At 59.8% G+C, this 10,000-nt stretch overlaps 1 non-coding gene and 2 pseudogenes across 1 annotated transcript; all 3 read left to right on the top strand.

Annotated features, from left to right (window-relative positions):
* Positions 1-3,539: 3,539 nt before the first annotated feature.
* LOC145273546 (small subunit ribosomal RNA) lies at positions 3,540-5,927 on the top strand (annotated as a pseudogene).
* Positions 5,928-6,322: 395 nt separating this feature from the next.
* On the top strand, positions 6,323-6,480 carry LOC145273291 (5.8S ribosomal RNA). The gene has a single exon (XR_013866288.1). It is a non-coding gene; the product is annotated as a 5.8S ribosomal RNA (ribosomal RNA).
* A 595-nt stretch (positions 6,481-7,075) lies between these two features.
* The window catches only part of LOC145273220 (large subunit ribosomal RNA), a 5,391-nt pseudogene continuing 2,466 nt past the window's right edge, over positions 7,076-10,000 (top strand).

The raw sequence follows: 10,000 nt of genomic DNA on the forward strand, positions 1-10,000 counted from the left end.
CGGGGGCCAGGGGGACCTCGTCCAGGTCGGCCGGGCGCTTCCAGACGCCTACCGACACCGGTCAGGTCGGCGAGGCTCCCGGCGGCCCCGAGCGGGACCACAGGTTGCGGAAGGCGTCCAAGTGAGCGGCGGCGAGAGGCGGAGGCCCCCGGGGTCGACTCCGCGGCCCCCGGGTCGGTGTGCGGGCCTCCAGAGCTCGATAAAGTAGTGGTGTCGCTAGCGGTCGAGAAGGCACTTTTCGACGCCTACTGCCACCCCCACATGGCGGTAGGCGCAAAACTGGAAAATCGCCGACCAGAAATGTCGCTTCGTATAATCGACGTTTTTTTTGACCACCATTTTCAGGTGTCGGAGGTGGGTCTGGACGAATACCAACACCATTTCTGGGGTTTCACAACCGCCCGGCTTCTCCGACATATGTTGGAAAGGAGTAGCGATCGAGCGACGGGGGCTGTCGGTAGGCGGCCGCGGGTTGCATGTGTGCCCGGGACAGCACCCCCATCCAACTAAGGGGTGTCCCCCGGGGGCCAGGGGGACCTCGTCCAGGTCGGCCGGGCGCTTCCAGACGCCTACCGACACCGGTCAGGTCGGCGAGGCTCCCGGCGGCCCCGAGCGGGACCACAGGTTGCGGAAGGCGTCCAAGTGAGCGGCGGCGAGAGGCGGAGGCCCCCGGGGTCGACTCCGCGGCCCCCGGGTCGGTGTGCGGGCCTCCAGAGCTCGATAAAGTAGTGGTGTCGCTAGCGGTCGAGAAGGCACTTTTCGACGCCTACTGCCACCCCCACATGGCGGTAGGTGTAAAATCGGAATAGACCGGACCAGGAATGTCGAGGGGGAAAAAAATGACAAAGTCCTGGTGTGCCTAGCCTACGAGAAGGCACTTTGCGACGCCTACCGACATCCCCATGTGGCAGTAGGCGTAAAACTGGAAAATCGCCGACCAGAAATGTCGCTTCGTATAATCGACGTTTTTTTTGACCACCATTTTCAGGTGTCGGAGGTGGGTCTGGACAAATACCAACACCATTTCTGGGGTTTTCCAGTTTGAAAGTTTTATAAAACATGTTCGGTAGGAAGCACACTTTGGTGTGTCGGTTCGTCGGAGCAGCGACTCTTTGCCTCGTGGTGGTCCGGAACGTCTCTACGGGCTTGTCGCAAAGGCGTCAGAAAGTGGCATCTCCGCCGCCTAGGGCTGTCACCGTTATCGCTGTCGCCCCGCGCTCCAACTTGTTTTGATCCGCCGCCTTCGTTCCTGCCAACCGTGCGCCCGCTCATCGTCGTTAGGTTATAATACGTGGTACGTGTGTGTGCTTCTCCGTGGACCTAGGGCTGCTCGACGTGTCGAACGATATGTTGGAACAACTAACGGCTCCTTTTCCTGGTTCCATAGTCGTCGTGGTACCCGCGTCGTCAGCCATATCTATGTCCACCATGTTTAGCCGATACGTTTGCTGCAGCTTCTGCTTCCGCCTCAGCGTTCGCCGCTCTCAGCCGCCGCTGTTGTTGCTGCCGTTCTGCCATTCAACCACTACCTGCGAATCTTTCGATGATCGGCCGAACGACCCATCGCTGTGCGACCGATAAATCCTCCGGATTAGGGAGAAACGCCGCCGCTCTCTGCCGCCGTCGAACGGAAAAACGTACATTGTAACGAACGAACGAACGAACGAACGAATTAACGAACGAGCGAACAAACAAACAAAAATAGCCGCGGGGGATGCACTATGTAGATCCTGATCCCCTTGTAACCATACGTACGTTGTTCGATGCTCTCCCGTCCTGGAAGTCGCCGCAGCAAACAGGAGGATGAGCAGCAGCAGGCGCCGCCGCCGTAACCGCCGCCTGCCTGCCGCCTCCTACTCCTGTCAGCGTCCGATCTCACAGCCGTGTGAACGTTCGCTGACACCCGATTTCTTTCCGTCTGGCAAAACCTTGGACGTCCCGCTCGCGGTACACGTGCTGCAGCGACTTCTCGTCCGACAACGCATAAGCGTCGACGTCTGCCGCCGCATCTTCTGATACGTGGACGGTGATAGCGCTAGTCCCTTCTTGCGCCACCTCCACCTTTGTTAGCGCCAAAGAAGATCGATCGAGCAGTCGTGGTCGCAGTCGATTAACCCGTTTTCACCGTCCGCAGTTCCCAAGCCGCCGATCAAGTCGTTGCTCTTCTTGTTCGTTCTTCCCATACCGTCGATTTGCACGGCTGCCGGATGAGCCATCCTCTGTCCGGCGAAGCGCTCACGTCAGTGATCGATACTTGCACCGACAGTCCTCCCGCTCGCGACTCGGTGCTCGAATCGGACTCGTTCGTTTTTATCTCGATGCGATTGTGAAAAGGGGGACCGGTCGTCAATGTCGTGTGTGTCGACGATGTTGTTCGCCCGGTCCGCCGCGTTGTTGTCGTTTTTTTTTTTTTTTTTTTTCCCCTAACGTTCGCCGTCGCACGGACGAAAGGGTGAGAAAAAAAAAAAAGCTCGAAAAAGCCGCCCAAAAAAATCGGACCGAGGAGCCGCTTGCGAGAACGCGCCATGTGCACGTTGTCTCTCCTCGGTTTTCCGAGCACGAACACGACGCCGGTCGGTCGGTCGGTCGACGAAGGCGACGACGAAGGTGACGGGAAAATTTACGCCGCCGCTGCCCTGGTCCAGCTCCTCCCCGATGACGGCTGTGATGTTGACGTTGACGTTGGCGACGACGACGACGGACGGACGGAGACGACGCGGACGACGAGACGGCATCGATGGCGACCACGATGACGACGACCTCGACGAGTTCAGTCTGCACCTTGACCTCCGATGTCCGTGTGCACTGCCGTCGTGCTGTTTGTCGTTTGTCGTATGTATCGCTGTCAAGGGTGCCGTTGTCGTTGTTGTTGTCGACGTTGTTGCTTGCTCTCTCGTCCTCGGTCGGTTGGTACGTTGATGACGACGACGACGACGAAGACGACGACGACGACGACGAGACGGCATCGATGGCGACCACGATGACGACGACCTCGACGATTCCAGTCTGCACCTTGACCTCCGATGTCCGTGTTGCACTGCCGTCGTGCTGTTTGTCGTTTGTCGTATGTATCGCTGTCAAGGGTGCCGTTGTCGATGTTGTTGTTGTCGACGCTGTCGTCTGTTCTCTCTTCTCGGCCGGCTGTGACGTGGACTGTTGACGACGACGACGAAGAGACGGAATCGATGGCGACCACGATGACGACGACCTCGGCGAGTTCAGTCTGCACCTTGACCCTCGATGTCCGTGTGCACTGCCGTCGTGCTGCTTGTAGTTTGTCGTATGTATCGCTGTCAAGGGTGCCGTTGTCGTTGTTGTTGTCGACGTTGGTCGCTTTCGTTCTTTGAGTCTCGGTCTCGGTCCAAGTCAGGGAGAAACAAAAAAGAGGCCATCAGCGCGGGCAGCGCGCTTCTACTGACGGCGAACCTCCTCGAAAAACAAATAAACACGTGCCCGTCGTTGTAGTTGTCTGTCTTATGTCGGTCGGTCGGTCGGTCGGTCTTGTCGTTCTGTCGAAACAAAGTCCCAAATTCCAACGATACCTGGTTGATCCTGCCATGACTAGTCATATGCTTGTCTCAAAGCTTAAGCCATGCAAGTGTAAGTTCACGCCACGCATTAGAACGGGCGAAACCGCGAATGGCTCAGGAACCGGACCTAATCCTCGGGACCGTATTCCTCCTCGGAGGCGATGGATAACTGTGGCCAATTTCTAGAGCTAATACATGTGACACAGGCCGCGAATCGGTCGGCGCGCCGTCGTCGCCACGCCTCGCGCGCTGGCACCCGCGTCGGCCGTTCCGGGTCGCGGCGCTACATATTAGACTGAGACCGATGCGCGTCATTCCGTCCCTCCCGTCGTCGGCGTTCCCGCTCGCGGGTCCGTTCGGTGGCGGGGCTCATAGGGCGGCGCGCTCCGCTTTGGTGACTCTGGATAACTCACTGGTCGATCGCACGAGCTTTCACGCCCGGCGACGGGTCTCTCGAGGGTCCGCCCTATCAACTGTCGACGGTCGGTTAAGTGCCTACCGTGGTTACTACGGGTAACGGGGAATCGGGGTTCGATTCCGGAGAGGGAGCATGCGAAACGGCTACCACATCCAAGGAAGGCAGCAGGCGCGCAAATTACCCACTCCCGGCACGGGGAGGTAGTGACGAAAAATAACGACGCGGGACTCTGTCGAGGCCACCGCGATCGGAATGAGTACACTTCAAATCCGTTAACGAGGACCAACCGGAGGGCAAGTCTGGTGCCAGCAGCCGCGGTAATTCCAGCTCCGGTAGCGTATATTAAAGTTGTTTGCGGTTAAAAAGCTCGTAGTCCGAACTCGGGTTCGTGGTCGCGCAAGCGGCCCCGGGGGCGGCGGCGCCATCGTCCGTCGTTGACTTTGGTCGTCCGTTCGCATTCCCTGGCCTTTCCGCCGGTGTCAACCGGCTAGCATACCCGCCACGCGGGTCCTGCCGGCGAGGTGGACGAGGAGGTCGTGATCGGGATCCGGGAAAAAAAAAAAACAAGTGGTCGTCGGTTCGGTTCCGGGAGTAGTCTAACGGGGGGGGTGCTACGTGTGTGTGTTTGGGTGTGTTCATTCGCAATCCCCGCACTCTGACCCCCGCGCTTCTCTCCCTCTCCCTTTCCGCGCGTTCCTCTTTTTTTTTGAACCCCCCGGTCCGCTCCGAGTCCCTGCTTCGTGTCTTGTCTGCGCGCGTGTTGCGGTCGGCGGTTTCTCCTCCAAGGGTGCTCTTAACCGAGTGTCCGCGGCGGCCGGTACGTTCACTTTGAAAAAATTAGAGTGCTCAGAGCGGGCTGTTCAAGCTTGCATACGATAAGCATGGAATGATGGAAGAGGGCCTCGTCTACGTCTGTCGGTCTCCGTCTACGGCGAGGCAATGATCGAAGGGAGCGGTCGGGGCCACTCGTATTGCGACGTTAGAGGTGAAATTCTTGGATCGTCGCAAGACGAACTGCAGCGATGGCGTGTGGCAAGCACGTTTTCCTCGATCAAGAGCGAAAGTCGGAGGTTCGAAGACGATCAGATACCGTCGTAGTTCCGACCGTAAACGATGCCGACCGGCGATCCGCCGGCGTTCGCTTCCATGACCCGGCGGGGTAGCCTGCGGGAAACCAGAGTTCGGTTCCGGGGGGAGTATGGTTGCAAAGCTGAAACTTAAAGGAATTGACGGAAGGGCACCACCAGGAGTGGAGCCTGCGGCTTAATTTGACTCAACACGGGAAAACTCACCCGGTCCGGACACCGGTAGGATTGACAGATCGATAGCTCTTTCTCGATTCGGTGGGTGGTGGTGCATGGCCGTTCTTAGTTGGTGGAGCGATCCGTCTGGTTGATTCCGATAACGAACGAGACTCCGGCCTGCTAACTAGTGCGCCGATGTCAGTGATTTTTACGGCGGGCTCGGCGTCCTCCGTGGCGCTCGGGTCCGGGTCGGTTTTCTCACGCACTTCTTAGAGGGACGGGTGGCAGAAAGCCACACGAGGCGGAGCGATAACAGGTCTGTGATGCCCTTAGATGTCCGGGGCCGCACGCGCGCTACACTGGAGGTATCAGCGGGGACTTCGCCCCGGCCCGAGAGGGTTGGGAAACCTCTGAACCACCTCCCGTGATAGGGATCGGGGCCTGTAACCAACCCCGTGAACGAGGAATTCCCGGTAGGCGCGGGTCAACAGCCCGCGTCGATCACGTCCCTGCCCTTTGTACACACCGCCCGTCGCTACTACCGATCGAACGGTCCGGTGAGGTCCTCGGATCTGGCCGACGACGCCGCCGGGCAGTGCGCGACGTGTCCGTCACGACACTCGTGCATCTACGCCTCGGCGTTCGATGCCTGGAGAAGACGACCGAACCCGATCGTTTAGAGGAAGTAAAAGTCGTAACAAGGTTTCCGTAGGTGAACCTGCGGAAGGATCATTACCGTTTTCCCGTTCGAGACTGGTTTGTTGTTTTCCGGCCTACCTCCTCTGTCTGTCGGCGTCAACGCCTCGAATGCGCGCAAACAAACCTATAAAAGGCGGAGCGAGAGATAGATTTGTGGTGACGCGGAGGTTTTTAAAGCCCCAGCTCTTCTTGCTTGCTTCCGCGTCTTACCACCTGTTTGTTTTTTCGCCCACCGCAAGTGATGGCCGCTTCTTCTTTGCCTTGTCGCCGCTTTATCGTTTTTTGTTTTTTTTGCAGCCGCTGTGCCACCGCCGCTAGCTAAAAACAAACTACTCGCGACATTGCAATGCCGTCACGCCTCCTCGCACAGACCTCCTCGCACACTACTAAATCTATATAAACAAAAACTAATATAAAAAACCCAAGTGCTGAACCCTGGACGGGGGATCACTCGGCTCGTCCGTCGATGAAGAGCGCGGCCAGCCGCGAGAACTGATGCGAATTGCAGGACTCAGTGAACATCGACACCTCGAACGCACATTGCGGCCCCGAGATCCCTTGTCTCGGGGCCACGTCCGGTCGAGAGGCGGAACGTTACATGTCTTTCTCCGTTAACGAAACGACATCTTGCCGTCCCCGTGCCCGCCCGGTCCTCGGCACGGTGGTAACCGGGACGTCGCAGGAGCGAGTGACGAGGGGGAAGAAAAATAAAAAAAGAATTGACTCCTTTCAATGTCTTTTTTTTTTTTAAAACCCTCTCCGGCCTCCTCCTTCGTCTCCCGCTGGCAGACCGCGGAGTCTTTTCCCTTTTCGACCGCGTGAAGAAACACTGTGGAGGAGGAGCAGGAGGAGTCTGTCCGAAAGCAGCCGAAGGGAGAACAAAACAAAAAAAAAAGCACCGACCTAACCGACTGCCGACGTAAGCGCCGCCTGCTCGTCTCGCTCTCTGCCTCATGAAGGTGTCTCTCAGCGACGCCTCGAGCAGCGCGACGAGCACGGCCGTCGCACCGTAAAAAGGTGGCCGCGTCGTAGGCAACGTCGGATGGGGAGGACCCACGCTTTTTTTTTAATTGTTGGCTTCTTCATTTTCGGTCGGACGGGCGCTATATCGGCCAGCCGTCGTCACACGGAGGGTACCGATCGAGATTCCTCTCCTCCAAACACCACACTCTACTAAAAACCGCCGCCCTCGGCTCGGACGAGACGACCCGCTGAACTTAAGCATATCGCTAAGCGGAGGAAAAGAAACCAACCGGGATTCCCTTAGTAACGGCGAGTGAACCGGGAGAAGCCCAACGCCGAATCCCGTCGCAAGTTAAAGGCTTCGGGACGTGTGGCGCATGGGTCGAAGGCAGCCGTTCGTTTTCGTCTCGCATAGTTCGGAGTTCCCTCGATCGGGGCCGCCCGCGGCGGGTGCCAGGCCCATTCGGTGCGGACGGCGAGCGACGGCCTTCGATCCGAGAGTCGGGTTGCTTGGGAACGCAGCCCAAATCGGGTGGTAAGCTCCATCCAAGGCTAAATACCGGGACGAGTCCGATAGTCGACAAGTACCGTGAGGAAAGTTGAAAAGAACTTTGGAGAGAGAGTTCAAGAGAACGTGAAACCGCCCAGGGGTAAACGGGTGGGACCGCTCACCGCGATCGCGGGGGGACTCAGTCCGGTGCTGCCTAGGCTCGAGCCCAAACTCGATGTGTGTTCTTGAAAGAGAGGCCGTCGCGGCACAGGTCGTCGTTCGTCGTGTCCGCGGGGAACTCGTTCTCCGCGGGCCAGCTTTTGTGCCCGCGTCGCCGACGAAGGAGACGGGCCGCGTGGATAGCGGGAAGGGAAACGTGGTGACGACCGCGGCGTCGGTAGGTGGCTGCGTCGGTTGGCTGCGACGGAGGGGACTCGTCCTCTCGATCGCTGCTGCCGCCGGGCCCTAACCCGCCGCATCCGTCGCCGCCGCTTCTTCTTTCCTCCTGCTCCCTCCGCGCGCGACTCCGCTGCACCCGTCCCCTTCTCATCGCTCGGCGTAATCATGGCGCGGGCGCTTCGGCGCGACCTCCGCGCGGCCGGCACCGGACGCACTTCCCCTCCGGTCCGTCGTCGCGACCCGTTCCCGGCGTGCAGGTCGAACACGCGGGTTTTTTTCCGTAGGCGGCAGGCGTTTCATCACCCTGAAAACCCCCGTCTTCCCACCTTGTGAAGTCGGGGGCCACCGGCCGTCGGGCCCGCGAACGTAACTGCCCCTTTCTGCCGGGAACGGAGGAAATCTGACACGATCCGTTACACGTGGCAGCCGGTCCGTTTTGATCCCGCCGGAAGTCGCGTGCGGGCGACGCACTCTGTGTGTCGCTCCTTAGGCGCCCCACCGTCTCGGGCGCGTGCGCGATGAGAGGCGGGATAGGACTGGCGCGGCCTCGCCGTCACGCACCTCGCCGACGTTTCGGGTTCTTGTCGGGGGCAACCCCGCCCGCGCCCGTTTCCGTTTCCGGAGAGGTCGCTCGGCGACGCTTTTTTACTCGAGCCGCCCGCCACCCCGGGTCAGCGACGTGCATCGGCAACCCACCCGACCCGTCTTGAAACACGGACCGAGGAGTCCTGGCCGTTCGCGAGTCGTAGGGGCCACCTCTGACTAACCCCGAAGGCGAAGCGAAAGCGAGAGAGCGTGTAGGAGGGCGTCGATCGGGAGAGGTGTCGTGGCAAAGTCGTCCGGGGGTCGTCGGGGGGTGTCGTCGGTCTCGTGCCGTCGTCTTCTCCTCGCCTCACCCGCCTCCGAGCCGTGCCCGATCCCGCCGGCGCGGCGTTTTCGGCCTTCCGCCGTCGCTGCTGCGGTGCCCGCAACTTTTCCTTTTTTCTCTCTTCCCGAGAGAGATAGGAGAGGGAAGGCTCGTGGCTGACGTGCGGTTGTTTTTCCCTCCTCCCCGAGAGGGGACCGGCGCATCTTCCAAAAAGGGGAATTGCCGGGCGCCAGCTTCCATATCCTCCTTCCGCCCATCGGTGAGATCCCGCGGCTTGAACTAGTCCTATTTTGTCGTCGAGTTTAGGCGCTGCGCGCGGGCGCATCACCCCCGGGTCGGTTTCCCCTTTTTCCGAGTACGACTCGGCCGACTCTGGCGTAGCGAGCGACCAGGGACCCGAAAGATGGCGATCCACGCCCGGTCGGGATGAAGCCAGAGGAAACTCTGGTGGAAGTCCGAAGCGCCTCTGACGTGCAAATCGATCGTCGGAACCGGGTGTAGGGGCGAAAGACCAATCGAGCCGTCTAGTAGCTGGTTCCCTCCGAAGTTTCCCTCAGGATAGCTGGCGCTCGATCGTCGCAATTCCATCCGGTAAAGCGAACGATTGGAGGCCCCGGGGCCGTTCACGGCCTCGACCTACTCTCGAACTCGGAACGGGTGGAACGGGCCGACTCTCCCGAACGACGGAGCCGACCCATCCGGCCGCCGCCGCCAGCACGCTTCGCTGGGCGGTTGGTCACCTCGAATGCGAGTGCCAAGTGGGCCACTTTTGGTAAGCAGAACTGGCGCTGTGGGATGAACCAAACGTCCGGCTAAGGTGCCTAACGCGACGCCCATGAGATCCCCGAAAGGGTGTCGGTCGATATAGACAGCAGGACGGTGGCCACGGAAGTCGGAATCCGCTAAGGAGTGTGTAACAACTCACCTGCCGAATCGACCGGCCCCGAAAATGGATGGCGCTGGAGCGACGGACCGATGCCGGACCGTCGCGGCGAGGAGCGATGAACTTTCGCGCCGAAACGATGCCGCGACGAGTAGGAGGGCGCCGCGGCGAGCACGGAAGCCTAGGGCGCGAGCCCGGGTGGAGCCGACCGCGGGTGCAGATCTCGGTGGTAGTAGCAAATATTCGAACGAGACCTTCGAAGACCGAAGTGGAGAAGGGTTCCGTGCCAACGGCGGTCGAGCACGGGTCAGTCGGTCCTAAGACGCGGGCGAAAGTCTTCCCGAAAGGCGCCGGATCCGTTATGAAAGTGAAAGGAAAGCGAATCGAATCGAATCGAATCAAAAGCCCAAACAAAAAAAAAGCGGCCGGCCTCCCGTCGAAAGGGAATCGGGTTAATATTCCCGAACCCGGACTCGGAGAGGGCCCGGGGGTGGCGACGCTGTCGG

This window comes from Euprymna scolopes, unplaced genomic scaffold (genome assembly GCF_053919585.1).
Source record: "Euprymna scolopes isolate OS-2025 unplaced genomic scaffold, ASM5391958v1 sca1, whole genome shotgun sequence".
Classification (NCBI taxonomy): Eukaryota; Metazoa; Mollusca; class Cephalopoda; order Sepiida; family Sepiolidae; genus Euprymna; species Euprymna scolopes.